The sequence below is a fragment of the Thalassophryne amazonica genome, chromosome 3, assembly GCF_902500255.1.
Source record: "Thalassophryne amazonica chromosome 3, fThaAma1.1, whole genome shotgun sequence".
Classification (NCBI taxonomy): domain Eukaryota; kingdom Metazoa; phylum Chordata; class Actinopteri; order Batrachoidiformes; family Batrachoididae; genus Thalassophryne; species Thalassophryne amazonica.
In genome coordinates this window covers 14,076,513-14,095,112 of record NC_047105.1, presented here as the reverse complement: position 1 = coordinate 14,095,112, position 18,600 = coordinate 14,076,513, and positions in this window count along the sequence as shown.

Sequence of the window (18,600 nt, the reverse complement as noted above, 5' to 3'; positions counted from 1 at the left end):
CTCGTCCACCATGACAGTTAGACTCAACAGGCTGGTGACAAGAATACCTTTAATGGTCACCACCAGAGCACGCTGCCATCTCCTGGAAACAGTGACCCAGTTGCACCATGCTTATCTCTCATCTTCGGCAATAACTGTAAGTAGGCAACAAATAAGCAGGAAAAAAACTGAAAAACCACAATATTTTACTTGTTCAGAGATTGACTTCTGCACATTGAGCATGAATTATATTGATACGTTTTACTTTTGTGCAAGTAATTGGTTCTGTATTTGTACGACGTGACGGCAATGAAATGTGATTTTAACCCTATCCTGACCTTAAAATTGAAATTCATACAAAACCACAAGGGAGATGTATAACTGCAACCCTAACCGCAAACAATGAAGTTGTTTAGGTTTTACATTATGGTATTTGCAATTTTTTTTTTTTTTTTTTTCCTGCAGCCAAAATGATCTTCTCCAAGTCCTGATGTTCAGATTTAAAAATCCATGGCTCAGTCAGTGCTTCCTCACAGTCAGTAAACCTGTTTGGATCCAGATCCTAATCCGAGGAGGCTGGACTACAGGGAAGGGCTGAATGATCGAGACAAGGGTTTTGGTATGAAATCCAGATATAAAAATTCCTTTGATGCTGTGCGGTAAACCACACAGCTTTGAACCATAGCATCATCTCCTCTTCCCAAATGTCCTTTAACTTTGCAAGGTTAAGTATTCCTGCAGACTGTTTTTGTGTGTGTGTGTGTGTGTGTGTGTGTGTGTGTGTGTGTGTGTGTGTGTGTGTGTGTGTGTGTGCACTTACATTTCAAGATGCTTATGGAACAAGTAGTTCTTCTGTTTATTACATACGGCTACAGTAGGACTTGGAGTTGGGAAGATCACATCACCGACACCACTTTGCCAGTGAGATTGAAGTGGAGGAGCGTAAAGGACACGAGGGAGCACAGACCTGATTGAATAAGTTCAGGTGGGCCGGTGCAGATTTAGTTACTGCGTTGTAGGCCAGCAACAGTTTGATGTAGCTGGCTACTGGGAGCTAATGGAGAGGAATGAAGAATAGTGTGACATGTCTTTTTAGTTGTTGTAGTTGCTTGAAGATCCCTGGTACCCTAACATTCTGCATCATCTGAATGAGCCTGAACATCCATGACTGTAATATCCTTAGCGAGGCATTTCAAGAATCCAGCCATGAGATATACAACAATATAAGACCTGCATGAGAAATTCAAAGATCACAGGCTTATCTCGAAACCCCTCGTTACTTTCATGGATATGCATCCCAGATGGTCATGGTTTGAATCCCTGTCTGTACCTCAGAAGGGTCTATACTAGTTTGTTGTATTATCAAAACAACAGTATACCTACAAGTATTCACATCCCCATGTTTTCAATTTATCAGTGCTGGATGTGGCAATCAGTTATTCAGCTGTTTTGTGTGTGGTAGCTTTGAGTGCTTTAAGAATGGTGTGCATCCCATTGCTGTGTTTTACAGCAGATAGTGCAGCAAATAAGTGAAACAATACTTCACATGGTGATACAAGCACCACATCCAGCACAGATTCTCCTTAGACATTGCTTTTTTGAAAAAACCGATGGGCCACTTGAATTTTCAATAGGCAGCCACATAGGGGTCAGTTGAAGAATTACATAGGGGTTAAAATATAAAAATGCTCCAATCATATTGAAAACTATACCACATTATTTGTCTGATCATAAAGATTCCAAAAAGGTATAGTTTGGACTATCTATGACTGAATGTTATGGATTTATGGAATGGTGACAAAGGTCAATTTCAGTTTGTACAGGGGTCAAAAGTTAAAGTTGCTCCAATTTTAGGAAAAATGGTGCAAATTGTTGATTGAGCTACTTGGATTAATAAATGGAATAGTTTTGACTGTGTTGAATGCTTGGTCTCTAAAGTAAAGGTCAGATAATGTTGACGTCCATTGAATTCTATGACATGTGACCTATGTTAAATCAAATCAAATCAAATCACTTTTATTTATATAGCGCCAAATCACAACAAACAGCTGCCCCAAGGCGCTTTAATTACCGTTATCACGTTACCACGTAACGTGATAACGTAGCATGATACATGGTGCAAACTATTCCTTTTTGAAACCCTATTAACTCAACCAATAATTTGCATCACCTTTAAACAAAATTGGAGCAACTCTAACTTTTGACCCCTGTATAAACTGAAACTGAACTTTGTCACCATTATTGTTGTTTTTACCCCATAACTCTATGGAATTCAGTCATCGATAGTCCAAACTATACCTTTTTGGAATCTTTACAATCAGACAAATAATGTGGTATAATTTTCAATATGACTGGAGCATTTTTATATTTTGACCCCTATGTAATTCTTCAATTAACCCCTACGTGGCCGCCTATTGAAAATTCAAGTGGCCCATTGTTTTTTTCAAAAGAGTAATATCTAAGGTGTACTTTTGCCAAATTTGGTGCTTGTATCACCATTTGAAGGATTCCTCTGTAAATATTCTGTTATCTGATGCACGAAGAGTGGCAACACAGTGACAAACAACAATATACCCATGTTGAGTTTTAAGAACATATTTACGAGGTCTGTTAGACAAGTATCCAACCTTATTATTTTTTTAAAAAACCATATGGATTTGAATCACGTGTGATTGCGCCAGACAAGCTTGAACCCTCGTGTGCATGCGTGAGTTTTTTCATGCCTGTCGGTTGCGTCATTCGCCTGTGAGCAGGCTTTGAGTGAGGTGTGGTCCACCCCTCTCGTCTATTTTTTATTGCGAATAAATGTCTGAACGATTTGGAGCTTTGCTGCATCAATTTTTTCCAGAAACTGTGAGAGACCTCCAGGTGGACACCGTTCGAAAAATGAATATGGTTTCAGGGACGATTTTATGGGGATTAAACAGATTACGGGGTGTTACTGCCGCTTTAAGGACGGCCCACAACTCCTGACAGTGCGGCGCGCTCCCAGCCCCCATCGACAGGCTGACACCCCGCACAAACAACCAGATCATTTCCAACGTGAAAGCTTTGTTGATCCGGGACCTTGTCTGACTTTCACAAAAAGGCAGAAGATGTGGACATCAGCACTTTTTCCGGCACATTCCACCCTTACAGGAGTTTTTTTCATGGAAAGAAAAGGCTTCATCACGGCGTTGCTTTGCGCCGAGTGGCTGCACCGCGACGTGCGGAACTCCTCCGCACATCTGTCTTAATGTGCCGGAAAAGTGCTGATGTCCACGTCTTTTCATAATTCCTGTGCTAGTCAGATGACATACCAGATCAAGACAGTGTCCAGTTTAAAAATGAACGGCACATTTCACTGTTACAGGAGTTTTTGTCATGGAAAGAGAAGCTGCTCCACCTCGCGTCGCGGTGCAGCCACTCGGCGCAAAGCAACGCCGTGATGAAGCCTCACAGGACATGTTCTGGCATGTCCAGCTCATGCACAATCACAATCGGATATTCACATGACTGAAAAGCAACCGGAATCCGTCTGAAATCCACCTGAAAGCCGTCCTGTGAGACCAACACCGAGGTGGTTTTGTCCCGCGTAATGAACGGCTCCGTGGCGCGTCCCTCCGCTTTTCTTTCCATGAAAAAACTCCTGTAACGATGGAATGTGCCGGAAAAAGTGCTGATGTCCACATCTTCTGCCTTTTTGTGAAAGTCAGACAAGGTCCCGGATCAACAAAGCTTTCACGTTGGAAATGATCTGGTTGTTCCAGCGGGGTGTGAGCCTGTCGATGGGGGCTGGGAGCGCGCCGCGCTCTCAGGAGTTGTGGGCCATCCTTAAAGTGGCAGTAACACTCTGTAATCTGTTTAATCTCCATAAAATCGTACCTGAAAGCCATATTAATTTTTTGAACGGTGTCCACCTGGAGGTCTCTCACAATTTCTGGAAAAAAAATTGATGCAGCAAAGCTCCAAATCGTTCACACATTTATTCACAATAAAAAATAGACGAGAGGGGTGGACCACACCTCACTCAAAGCCTGCTCACAGGCGAATGACGCAACCGACAGGCATGAAAAAACTCACGCATGCACACGAGAGTTCAAGCTTGTCTGACGCAATCACACGTGATTCAAATACATATGGTTTTAAAAAAAAAAAAATAAGGTCGGATACTTTTCTAACAGACCTCGTACACTTTGCTTTCTTTCAGTTGCACATAAAGTCTGTTTCTGCAGATGGTGCATGTGATAAAACCTTCTTACCTGTCAATCAGGTGGTGCTTTTCACTAAATACATGTTTTTATTTTCATTATTTTATTTATTTATTTATTTATTTTTGCATATACTACAACTGCCAATAATATTAATATTAGTAATAATAATGGGAACTGAAGAAATATAAAAAACAAGTTTACTTAATTACATTTTTTCTGTATAAATAAAATGGGATATGAAGCAATATCTTTTTTAAAAACTGTATCTCAACGAGGGCATAACTGGGTCTGTTTGGCATTGTAGCATCAACACCAGGTCAGTTAGAGTTAGAGAAACCACAAATATGAAAATGATTAAGAGTCTTAAGGTCTTTAATCTTATCAAAAGAGGAAAGGCAAAGAAAAGATGAAAATGTGCAAAAGAAAATACTACTAGAACACACATTAAGCAGTATAACTAAAGTGTTAATACAACACCACACACTACAATTTATGCGTGCATTTAACTCAGGTTATGTCAGCAGTATTAAGCACATAAAATGTATTGTTATTGTGATACGTGTTGGAGGTCCAGTAATACATGTTGTATTAGGTTTTGAGCAGCGAAACAGACTTCTAATACCTTGTAAAACCAGACAGCGAAGGTGGACAACAAGGGATGAGATGAAGCAGGTTTTCCTTGGTACCGATTGCCTGGGCAGGTGGTTTTACTGATGAGCTCCTCCCCTTACTTAGTGCTGATTTGGTGGCCGGGAGAAATGAAAACCTGCACTGTCTTTGGCTTTCATGGCACACTGTTGTCCACCTGTGTCTCAGAGGGTCCAGGAGCATGTCCATGATGAACAGGGATATTCAGCCATTGTTTTTTTTTTTATGAAACAATAGAAGACCTGTTGGGCCTTGCACATCCACTGACTGGAAACCAACAAATAAGATCATTTTAAGCTACATGTAACTTCAACCAGACATACTCCTAATTCCCATCAACAATCCAGTAGGTGGCAGTGTTTAGTGGGTGGCAGGCAGGACAGTGAGAGTGAGAGTGAGATATTCCAAGAGTTGCATTTTTGATTGACTGTTTACCAAAATGTAATCACTTTGTCTTCATTATATCTTCTTTTAATTTGGAGAGGTACGAGATGATAGCATTTGTTGTTTTTGAGTAATCATGCACAAACTGTCTCTCTCTCTCTCTCTCTCTCTCTCTCTCTCTCTCTCTCTCTCTCTCTCTCTCTCTCATGGTTAATGACCTGCACTTATTTAAAGGTCATGTGCATGACTGCACATATAATTCAGTTATGATGAGGATGTGTGTGTGTACCCTTTGCTGACTGATCACAGAGCCTCTTGCAGATTAAAAAAATGAAACGGGGATAGTGTGCTGTGGATGTTTTTTGTTTCTTTTTTTTTAACGTGCCACATCCAGTTAGTTGATGCACAGAAAAACAGGCGAGGCAGCAACACAGCGGTCCGCACTTCCCAAAAAACTCCCTCCACCTTCCCCGTCTCAGCGTCCAAGCACTCGGGCCTCCGGCTGTGTCGCCATGACAACCAAATGAGGTAAATGGTTTCAGGAGAATCCTCATCACGACCACCGTCCTTACCAGCCTCTGGTCTGAGGCACACGTGTGCAGAATGTGCACGTCTTTGCTGTCGACTGCTCCTTGTGCAACACGTTTTGTGTTTGCATTTCCACGATTCTCTGTTCTGTGATTCATCCTGTGATTCCACACTCTGTCTCACCAACATTCTGTGCCCATAGGACAAGGATTGCTCTCATTCTGCGACCGCTGTGATGCTGCGATTTCAGATTTCCGGGAAAAGAACACAGTCATGTTCAAACACGTCAGGTTTAGGAAAAATGACAATGAGGCACACACACACTGATAAAATATGCAGAAATTAATCAAGCAAAGTCAAATCCATCCTGATTTTGCATATATATAATACAAAATCTAAAATGGATTTTCTAGGACCAGATTGCAATCCATCTGAATTAATTTTGGACCTGGTTTAACCTGGTTCTGCTGTCGTCATCCTGCAGAGTTTTGTAAACATTCATAGCTGCGAATGAAAGTGACCGGCCTCAAGCAGACGGCTGCCACTGGCCTCCTCTTGTCATGCAGGCCGACGGCACATTATTAAATTTTTTTTATTTCATCTGTAATTTCTCTAGCACCCTTTCCAAAAATAGTTCATCCATTTGCATTTCTGCAGAGCGACGACAGCGTGTGAAATAACACTCCGTGTGGTGTTTACAGATGAGCCGCTGTCTTTCGCTGCTGTGAGAAGGCGAAATCTGTCGCACAAAGTCGGGCCTGGAAAATGATGTGAAGATATTCAGAGCCTTCACTGAGTCATGGTTAACACTTTGCAGAAGGTGTTTGTACAGCGAAAACATATTTCTGCTGTTGTCACATTTGCATCTGCATGTAGGGCAGCGTTGGATTAAAGCAGAGTATCGCTGATCTTCAGATTCCAATAGAGCTGCTTCCTCTGCGATCGTGCAGTTGCAGGCACTTCAGAGAATGGAACAAATATAAATATATTTCATGGCTTTACAACCAAATATCAGTGTACGGATAAGCGCAGTCTGACATACTGAGATGCATTCAGCTGCAGCACCAGCACAAGTTATGCTGACATTAATCTGGGGGAAAAATAACAGAACAAACTGAACACAAGCAGCCACCAGCATGTCTGCTTTCCAGGATGTGTTGCCAGAAATAGTGTTTAGAAAATGACTGAGTAAATAAAAGTTTCCACCCTAAAGCTTTCATCGAAAAAAAAGCATAAATCTGAAACATTGCATGTGCTATGTAATGTTGTTTCTGTCTCCATTCATGCAAATTAATTATTTGTGATTCAGCATTAATACGGTGCATGCAGAAAGTATTCACAGCACTTCACTTTTTTCCACATTTTGTTATGTTTCAGCCTTTTTCCAAAATGGATGAAATTCATTTTTTCCTCCTATCTTCTACACACAATACCCCATAATGACAATGTGAAAAAAGTATTTTTGAGATTTTTGCAAATCTATGAAAAATAATAAGAAAAAAACCCCTAAGAAATCACATGTGAATAAATATTCACAGCCTTTGCCATGAAACTCAAAATTGCACCCAGGTGCATTCTGTTTTCACTGATCATCCTTGAGATGTTTCTACAGCTTAATTGGAGTCCACCTGGCGTAAATTCAGTTATTGGACATGATTTGGAAAGACACACACCTGTCTACATATAAGGTCCCAGAGTTGACAGTACATGAAAATTCAGTAAGGTATATCTTATATATTATATTCCAATTCTAAGGTGGAACTATGCCAGCCAGTATACAAAGGTATATCTAAATATCTAAAAAGGAAGAGTAAAATAGGAGAGTAGAAAAGAGCAGAGTAGAGCCACTTAGGTGCCTGGTTTTGAGAACCAGGGATGTCAGAGCACAAACCAAGCATGAAGTCAAAGTTTCAGTAGAGTACAGCGCTGTCTGTAGACCTCAGAGACAGGATTGTCTCCAAGCACAAATCTGGGGAAGCATCCAGAAAGATTTGTGCTGCTTTGAAGGTCTCAATGAGCACAGTGGCCTCCATCATCCGTAAATGGAAGAAGTTCAGATCCCCCAGGACTCTTCTTAGAGCTTTCTGCTTGTCTAAACTGAGCGATCGGGGGAGAAAGATCTTAGTTAAGGAGCTGACCAAGAACTCCATGGTCACTCTGTCAGAGCTCCAGCATTCCTGTGTGGAGAGAGGCGAACCATCCAGAAGGACAAATATCTCTGCAGCAATCCAACATTCAGGCCTGTATGGTAGAGTGTCCAAAGAGAAGCCACTCCTTAGTAAAACGCACATGGCTGCCCACCTGGAGTTTGCCAAAAGGCACCTGAAGGACTCTCAGACCATGAGAAACAAAATTCTCTGGTTTAATGACACAAAGATTCAACTCTTTGGTGTGAATGCCAGGTGTTATGTTCGGAGGAGCCACGCACCATCCCTACAGTGAAGCATGGTGGTGGCAGCATCATGCTGTGGGGATGTTTTTCAGCAGCAGGAACTGGGAGACTAGTCAGGATTGATGCAGCAATATACAGAGACATCCTGGATGAAAACCTGCTCCAGAGCGCTCTTAACCTCAGACTGGGGTGACGGTTCATCTTTCAGCAGGACAATAACCCTAAGCACACTGCCAAGCTATCAAAGGAGAGGCTTCAGGACAACTCTGTGAATGTCATTGAGTGGCCCAGCCAGAGTCCAGACCTGAATCCAACTGAACATCTCTGTAGAGATCTGAAAATGGCTGTGTACAGATGCTCCTCGTCCAACATGATGGAGCTTGTGAGGTGCTGCAAAGAGGAATGGACAAAATTACCCAAAGATAGGTGACCAAGGTTGTGGCATCATATTCAAGAAGACTTGAAGCTATAATTGCTGCCAAAGGTGCATCAACAAAGTGTCGACCAAAGGGTGTGAATACTTACGTACATGTGATTTCTTAGTTTTCTATTTTGCAAAAATTTCAAAAAACTTGTTTCATGTTGTCATTATGGGATGTTGTGATTAGACGTTTGAGTGAAAAAATGAATTCACTCCATTTTGGAATAAGGCTGTAACATAACAAAATGTGGAAAAAGTGAAGCGCTCTGAATATTTTTGCACTGGATACTTTTTGTTTGTGACCTTGATATTTGGTCAGTTCTGTACAAAACTGGCAAACTCTTTCTGAATAACATGCAGCTCTTTCAAAAAGTTTAATCCATTTTGCCTCCAAACAGTTTGAATTAAGCAGTTGTGACCTAGAGTTTGACCTATCAAGGCCAACAAAGATGAAAAGTCAAGTGCCCTATTCCAAGGAGACTGATTTATGACTTCAGATCAGTGTTTATTAGTAACCATATGTGTATTTTTAGACATTTCCTGAAAATACCCATTCTACATATCCCCTACATATGTGCACTGTGCCAAAATTTTGACCTTGGCCTGTAACCTTGACTTTTCACTGATATTTTTAGTTTCTCAGAAGTGAATCAATTGGCTTACCTTCAGTTATTCCACCAAACTTGGTCCAAGTCAGACCAAGATGGAAACAATACCCCCATATTGCCCTACTTTTTGAATATGAGTCAGGAATGCTAAAAGCTAAGCTAGTGTACTAAATTAATTCTTCTTCTTTGTCTTTCGGCTGTTCCCGTTAGGGGTCGCCACAGCAGATCAATCGTTTCCATCTCACCCTGTCCTCTGTATCTTCCTCTGTCACACCAACCACCTGCATGTCCTCTCTCAGCACATCCATGAACCTCCTCTTTGGTCTCCCTCTTCTCCTCCTGCCTGGTGGCTCCATCCTCAGCATCCTTCTCCCTATATACCCTGGGTCCCTCCTCTGCACATGTCCAAACCATCTCAATCTTGCCTCTCTGACTTTGTCTCCAAACCGTCCCACCTGAGCTGTCCCTCTGATATGTTCATTCCTAATCTTGTCCATTCTTGTCACTCCCAAAGAGAATCTCAACATCTTCAGCTCTGCCACCTCCAGCTCTGCCTCCTGTCTTTTTGTTAGTGCCACTGTCTCTAAGCTGTACAACATAGCTGGTCTCACTACTGTTTTGTAAACTTTCCCCTTCACTCTTGCTGATATTCTTCAGTCACAAATCACTCCTGCCACCTTTCTCCACCCACTCCACCCTGCCTGCACTCTCTTCTTCACCTCTCTACCACACTCTCCATTACTTTGAACAGTTGACCCCAAATATTTAAACTCATCTACTTTCACCACTTCTACTCCTTGTAACTGCACTATTCCACTGGGCTCCCTCTCATTCACACACATGTACTCAGTCTTGCTTCTACTGACTTTCATTCCCCTTCTCTCCAAAGCATATCTCCACTTCTCCAGACTAGACTCAACTTGCTCTCTACTCTCACTACACATCACGTCATCTGCAAGCATCATAGTCCATGGGGACTCCTGTCTGATCTCATCTGTCAACCTGTCCATCACCACTGCAAACAAGAAAGGACTCAGAGCTGATCCTTGGTGTAATCCCACCTCCAACTTGAATGAGTCTGTCATTCCGACTGCGCATCTCACCGCTGTCACACTATTCTTGTACATGTCCTGCACTACCCTAACATACTTCTCTGCCACTCCAGACTTCCTCATACAATGCCACAACTCTTCTCTTGGCACCCTATCATAAGCTTTTTCTAAGTCCACAAACACACAATGTAACTCTTTCTGTCCTTCTCTGTACTTTTCCAACAGTATTCTCAGAGCAAACATTGCATCTGTAGTGCTCTTTCTCGGCATGAAACCATATTGCTGCTCACAGATCTTCACCTGTTTTCTAAGCCTAGCTTCTACTACTCTTTCCCATAACTTCATGCTGTGGCTGATCAGCTTTATGCCTCTGTAGTTACTGCAGCTCTGCACATCACCCTTGTTCTTGAAAATAGGAACCAGCACACTTCGTCTCCACTCCTCAGGCATCCTCTCACTTTCCAAGATTTTATTAAACAATCTGGTTAGAAACTCTACTGCCATCTCTCCTAGACATTTCCATGCATCCATTGGAATGTCATCTGGACCAACTGCCTTTCCACTCTTCATCCTCTTCATAGCAGCCCTCACTTCTTCCTTGCTAATCTCTTTTACTTCCTGATTTACTCTCACCACATCATCCAGCCTTTTCTCTTGCTCATTTTCTTTATTCATCAACTCTTCAAAATATTCCCTCCACCTTCTCAGCACACACTCCTCACTTGTCAGCACATTACCATGTGCATCTTTTACCACCCTAACCTGCTGCACATCCTTTCCAGCTCTGTCCCTTTGTCTGGCCAATCAGTACAAGTCCTTTTCTCCTTCCTTACTATTCAACTTCTTGTACAGCTCCCAATATGCCTTTTCCTTTGCTTTTGCCACTTCTCTTCTCGCCTTACGCCGCATCTCCTTGTACTCCTGTCTACTTTCTTCATCTCTCCGACTATCCCAAAACCTTTTCGCCAACCTCTTTCTCCTTATGCTTTCCTGGACCTCTTCATTCCACCACCAAGTCTCCTTGTCTTCCTTCCACTGTCCAGATGTCATACCCAGTACTGCCCTAGCTGTCTCCCTCACCACATCTGCAGTACTTTTCCAGTTTTCCAAAATTGCTTCCCCTCCAACTAGTGCTTCTCTCACCTACTCGCTAAATTTCACACAACAGTCTTCCTCCTTCAGCTTCCACCATCTGATCCTTTGTTGAGCTCTCACTCTCTTCTTCTTCTTTACCTCTAAAGGCATCCTACAAACAACCATCCTATGCTGTCTAGTGACACTCTCTCCTCCTACCACCTTACAGTCCGTGATTTATTTTAGCTTGCATCTCTTATAAAGAATGTAGTCCACCTGTGTGCACCTTCCTCCACTCTTATATGTTATCCTGTGCTCCTCCCTTTTATTAAAGTAGGTATTCACCACAGCCATTTCCATCCTTTTTGCAAAATCAACTACCATCTGTCCTTCCCCATTCCTATCCTTGATACCATATCTACCCATTACTTCCTCATCACCTCTGTTCCCTTCACCAACATGCCCATTGAAGTCTGCTCCTATCACCACTCTTTCATGCTTGGGCACACTCTCCACCACCTCATCTAACACACTCCAGAAATCTTCTTTCTCCTTCATCTCACAACCTACCTGTGGGGCATATGCACTGATGATATTCATCATCACCCCTTCAATTTCCAACTTCACACTCATCACCCTGTCAGACACTCGCTTAACCTCCAGCACACTTTTAACATACTCTTCCTTTAAAATGACCCCAACACCATTTCTCTTCCTGTCCTCACCATGGTATAACAACTTGTACTTGTACCCATGCGCCTGCTCTTACTTCCCTTCCACTTGGTCTCTTGCACACACAATATGTCTACCTTTCTCCTCTCCATCATATCAGCCAGCTCTCTCCCTTTACCAGTCATACTACCAACATTCAAAGTCCCCACTCTCATTTCCACCCTTCTAGTTTTCTTCTTCTCCCGCTGTTCGTGGCAACGTTTTCCTCCTCTTCTTCGTCATCTTCGCCCAGCAGTAGCCCAATTTCCACCAGTACCCTGTTGGGCAATAGCATCGGTGGCAGACGTTGTTAACCCGGGCCGCGACCGATCCGGTATGGGAATTCGATTCTGAGTCTGCACAGTTGGGTTGGCTTGTTTTACGCCGGATGCCCTTCCTGACGCAACCCTCTTCATTTATCCAGGCTTGGGACCGGCACTCAGAATGTACTGGCTGCACACCCCATGTGGCTGAGTTAGTGTACTAAATTAATTATATACTGTAAATACACAGTAGGTTAAAAAAAAAAGTCCATTTTCAATATATTTTACACTTTTGCTTAGGAATTTATTTCCTAAATGTGTCTTCACCCCGGTGAGTCTGAATTTTAATCACCTGAAGTCATTCAGGAAGATTTAAATTGTTTTTTCCAAAACCATTTTTGTCTTGAACTGGTTTTTGGCCCCAACTCCAGGGGACCACTGTAGTTACTCAAAGATAATACATAAAAAAAAGTCACTGATTGGTCAAGTTTAAGTGTTTTTTTTTATTTTTTTAATTATTTTAATTTTTATTTATTTATTTATTTATTTTTGCTTTATTGTTTTAAATAAAGCAAAACAAATTAGTCCAGAACTGCAACATGAACAGGTTGCTAGCTAAGCTAGCTTGCTATTCTTGTCATCACTGGCTTATTAAGCCAGTTAATTTGGCGCTTGCTCATAAATAAACTTATTTTGTTTGTTTGTGAGAAAAGTTCCAATAATTCTCCAAGCCTTCCTTTTTCCATTAGTTTGGACTTTTAGATATTTTTAATTATATACTGTAATTACACAGTAGGTTAAAAAAAAAAGTCCATTTTTCAATATATTTTACACTTTTGCTTAGGAATTTATTTCCTAAATGTGTCTTCACCCCGGTGAGTCTGAATTTTAATCACCTGAAGTCATTCAGGAAGATTTAAATAGTTTTTTCCAAAACCATTTTTGTCTTGAACTGGTTTTTGGCCCCAACTCCAGGGGACCACTGTAGTTACTCAAAGATAATACATAAAAAAAAGTCACTGATGGGTCAAGTTTAAGTGTTTTTTTTTTATTTTTTTAATTATTTTAATTTTATTTATTTATTTATTTTGCTTTATTGTTTTAAATAAAGCAAAACAAATTAGTCCAGAACTGCAACATGAACAGGTTGCTAGCTAAGCTAGCTTGCTATTCTTGTCATCACTGGCTTATTAAGCCAGTTAATTTGGCGCTTGCTCATAAATAAACTTATTTTGTTTGTTTGTGAGAAAAGTTCCAATAATTCTCCAAGCTTTCCTTTTTCCATTAGTTTGGACTTTTAGATATTTTTTTAAGGATAGTAATCTGTAGATGAGGGGGAAAAAGTATTTCACATTGAAGATGTGCTTTTGTGACACCAGTTTAAGTTCAAACATTTATTTTTTGTGTTCAGCATACGTCGTGAAACTGCCTCCAAAAAATGTGGGAATTGTGTTTTACAAATCACACCAAACAATATGAAGCAACAACCTCCACTGCTAAAAAAAATGAAGCCAAGTGCAAACGTGCCAAAACGTGCTATTCCTTGAATGCTCTCTTGATGCTCCAAAAGCAAAACAAAAATCTCATAATAAAATGGTCAACTTTACAGCAGAAATAAACTTGTTTATAGATTCGTGCAAAATGACTGTTATATATATACGTATATATATATATATATTTTTTTATGATCACTGCACAGGGGGTTGGTTTTTGTATAGTTAATTTGATTGAACTTTTTGAAACCATAAAGTTATGAATATTTCAAGGCATGTCCTTTTGAGTGAGAGCTAGTGTGTGTCAAGTCGCGGACCCTACTAGCAGATTGTGCTACCAGCAACCGCTAGCTGCTGTTTGCCATTTATTAGCATGTTATTACATATATCTTAGATAATATTGGTTGTTTTATGGTTTAACTTTACTAATGGACCATTTAGGAAGTCTGTGCTCCAGTATTTCTATTGAGTGAAATTTTAGTATTTAATTTTTATATTAGCACTCTTGGCACTAATTAGCATGTATAAACAGCTTGGTGACAATACACTGATCTTGTTATGGTTACTGAAGCAGTTTGCAAAGCCAACCATTGTTAAATGTGCCGCCAGTCTACAAAAAAGTGTGTTAATCAACACCCAAACCAAAATTAACTTGCTATACACCATTTCAATGCATGTGACATCATGAAACTCAGTGTGCCAATACAGTTTACCAATTTATCTTTCTATAAAAGAGTACAAAAATAATTACACCTGTCTGCATCTCATCATTGGATTATTAATAAGATGACTCAAAGCCAACCAATTTCGTAAAGAATAATTTTCTATAATATAAATGCAGTGTCTCTCTTGTAGTACTATAAACCTTTCGAGCTTCCTCTGTTTTAACCCTGCCGGGACAGAAAAATATTTTAATAGCATTAATGAAAAATAAAGCAAGTGAGATAGTGAAAAACATTATAAATCATTTAGGGGCATCTAGAGCACAATGTACATGAAGCACTCTGGGATGCTGCTCATAAGCATGAGTCCATCTCTGTATCTTTGACACAATGCAAGCACTTTGAAATATAAATTGTGTGTTTTTAATTGAACTGGATGCACACGAGCTAAAGTAAGGAAAAACTGCAATGCACAGGATAGACAACTGAATATAGCAACATTTCTCTCCAAAACTCTGGAGCCAAGTGACACAGGTGAGGAGAAATAAGGACAGAGACAGAAGTGGAGGTGAGAGTGACAGATGAAGGAAAGGGTGGAGAGGAGAGAGAAGGATGCTCAAACGCACACCGTCAGTATGTCTCGGATCGAGAGTGCATGGTTGAAGAACCCAAAAATGCTAGCTACATGGTTTGATCATTTCACTTTGTTGATCTTCATCTTTATCATACTTCTGTTTGCTAATTTTTATTTTTGGTTGATGGTAATGGTGAAATAACACACTGTTTTTATTAAATCATACAATCTTTATTATATCAGATTAAGTGCAGCAATGAATAATGCTCACTGTGTTCATAATGTGCCATTTTTGCAAAATTCTTGGGGTGCATATTAAATTTTTGTACATTAAAATATATTAGTGATTGTTAACTAATTAATTTTTTTTTTTTTTTTTTTTTTGCTGCTTTTGTGTTTCTTAGTGCATTGCATTTTCTGCACTATGCACATTTTCTTTATTTTTCTTTCTTTCTTTCTTTTTTGTGAGTACCACCAAGCCTGAAAAAAAGTCTAGGGGCAACACTGAATATATCAGATGTAATCAAAGGTATAGTACATATGGAAATTTTAGCAGCTATTTTCATTTATGGTTTGCAAGATACAATGAACTGTAACAAGTTCCTTCCTGTTGTAATTTTATTGATTAAGCTGTTTTGAACAGAACAAATCTTTACAATATGGGGTTTGTTTTAATAAGCTCTGTGCACAAAGCTTCACTGTCAAGTTTGGCCTTAAAGTACAGAGGCTTTCAGAGTTGCTTTGATCTTTTGTTAACAAGACAGAAATGAGGGTCTGTATTTGCTTGTGGCTCTAATTCTGCCCTCTTCATGTTTGCATTCAAAGGCTTGGCATTCTTTCTCCTTCATTTCTCAGTTTTTGCTGAATTATTCATTCCTTATATAAAACTATGGGTGAGGCAGAGTGTGGAGGTAAATCGAGCCCAAATCTTAATTATATGAGCTTAAGAGTGCAAATGACAGAGAAACATTTCAGGGCACTGATTTATTTGATTTACAGTGTACCATCACGTTTGTGAATTTAGATGCTTTACCGATACAAAAGTTGTTGATATGAAATCAAAAGCTTTACCACAAGGATCTGCAAGATCTTGGGGAAAAAAAAGAAGGTGAGCATGATTCCATTATGCATTTATTTATTTATGATATATCTGTTGTGGATATAAAATAAATGAATTACAAAAATGTCCCTTTTAATTTCTTGTGGAAGCCCATTTCTACAGAGAAAATGGAAATAAACGAGGTATAATGATATTAATAATTTCTTGAAAAATTCCCACAGTGTGAGCAACTCGGTCAAAATCGTAACTTAGCATATAATCACAAATTCATGTTTTTAATGAAACCTGACAAAATCAAAAATGTGAGATATGGAGTCAAAAACTATCACTTTATAAGCCAAAAATTAGACATAGTAATTATTAAACGTTAGCATTTTGACTTGACATAATTTGGAATAAGAAGGTAAAACACTTTGACTTTAAATGTCTCAGCTTTGACATTTGAAAATTGCAATATCAAGTTGGTATTGAATGTGTCCAGATAATTATATTCATTTGTAGTTTTTATTTCCTATGGAAGCTCTGAACTGCCACTGTGGATTCAACCATTTTGGCTGGGCTATGTCATTTGAACGAGTTACAAAGTAATTTTAACATATTATAAAGTCGTACGAACGTGTTGCTAAAGTCGTTCAATCAATCAATCAATCAATTTTATTTATATAGCGCCAAATCACAACAAACAGTTGCCCCAAGGCGCTTTATATTGTAAGGCAAGGCCATACAATAATTACGTAAAAACCCCAATGGTCAAAACGACCCCCTGTGAGCAAGCACTTGGCGACAGTGGGAAGGAAAAACTCCCTTTTAACAGGAAGAAACCTCCAGCAGAACCAGGCTCAGGGAGGGGCAGTCTTCTGCTGGGACTGGTTGGGGCTGAGGGAGAGAACCAGGAAAAAGACATGCTGTGGAGGGGAGCAGAGATCAAACACTAATGATTAAAAGCAGAGTGGTGCATACAGAGCAAAAAGAGAAAGAGGGAAAAGGGAACCCCCCAGCAGTCTACGTCTATAGCAGCATAACTAAGGGATGGTTCAGGGTCACCTGATCCAGCCCTAACTATAAGCTTTAGCAAAAAGGAAAGTTTTAAGTCTAATCTTAAAAGTAGAGAGGGTGTCTGTCTCCCTGATCTGAATTGGGAGCTGGTTCCACAGGAGAGGAGCCTGAAAGCTGAAGGCTCTGCCTCCCATTCTACTCTTACAAACCCTAGGAACTACAAGTAAGCCTGCAGTCTGAGAGCGAAGCGCTCTATTGGGGTGATATGGTACTATGAGGTCCCTAATATAAGAAGGGACCTGATTATTCAAAACCTTATAAGTAAGAAGAAGAATTTTAAATTCTATTCTAGAATTAACAGGAAGCCAATGAAGAGAGGCCAATATGGGTGAGATATGCTCTCTCCTTCTAGTCCCTGTCAGTACTCTAGCTGCAGCATTTTGAATTAACTGAAGGCTTTTCAGGGAACTTTTAGGACAACCTGATAATAATGAATTACAATAGTCCAGCCTAGAGGAAATAAATGCATGAATTAGTTTTTCAGCATCACTCTGAGACAAGACCTTTCTAATTTTAGAGATATTGCGTAAATGCAAAAAAGCAGTCTTACATATTTGTTTAATATGCGCTTTGAATGACATATCCTGATCAAAAATGACTCCAAGATTTCTCACAGTATTACTAGAGGTCAGGGTAATGCCATCCAGAGTAAGGATCTGGTTAGACACCATGTTTCTAAGATTTGTGGGGCCAAGTACAATAACTCAGTTTTATCTGAGTTTAAAAGCAGGAAATTAGAGGTCATCCATGTCCTTATGTCTGTAAGACAATCCTGCAGTTTAGCTAATTGGTGTGTGTCCCCTGGCTTCATGGATAGATAAAGCTGGGTATCATCTGCGTAACAATGAAATTTAAGCAATGCCGTCTAATAATACTGCCTAAGGGAAGCATGTATAAAATGAATAAAATTGGTCCTAGCACAGAACCTTGTGGAACTCCATAATTAACCTTAGTCTGTGAAGAAGATTCCCCATTTACATGAACAAATTGTAATCTATTCGATAAATATGATTCAAACCACCGCAGCGCAGTGCCTTTAATACCTATGGCATGCTCTAATCTCTGTAATAAAATTTTATGGTCAACAGTATCAAAAGCAGCACTGAGGTCTAACAGAACAAGCACAGAGATGAGTCCATTGTCTGAGGCCATAAGAAGATCATTTGTAACCTTCACTAATGCTGTTTCTATACTATGATGAATTCTAAAACCTGACTGAAACTCTTCAAATAGACCATTCCTCTGCAGATGATCAGTTAGCTGTTTTACAACTACCCTTTCAAGAATTTTTGAGAGAAAAGGAAGGTTGGAGATTGGCCTATAATTAGCTAAGATAGCTGGGTCAAGTGATGGCTTTTTAAGTAATGGTTTAATTACTGCCACCTTAAAAGCCTGTGGTACATAGTCAACTAATAAAGACAGATTGATCATATTTAAGATCGACGCATTAAATAATGGTAGGGCTTCCTTGAGCAGCCTGGTAGGAATGGGGTCTAATAAAC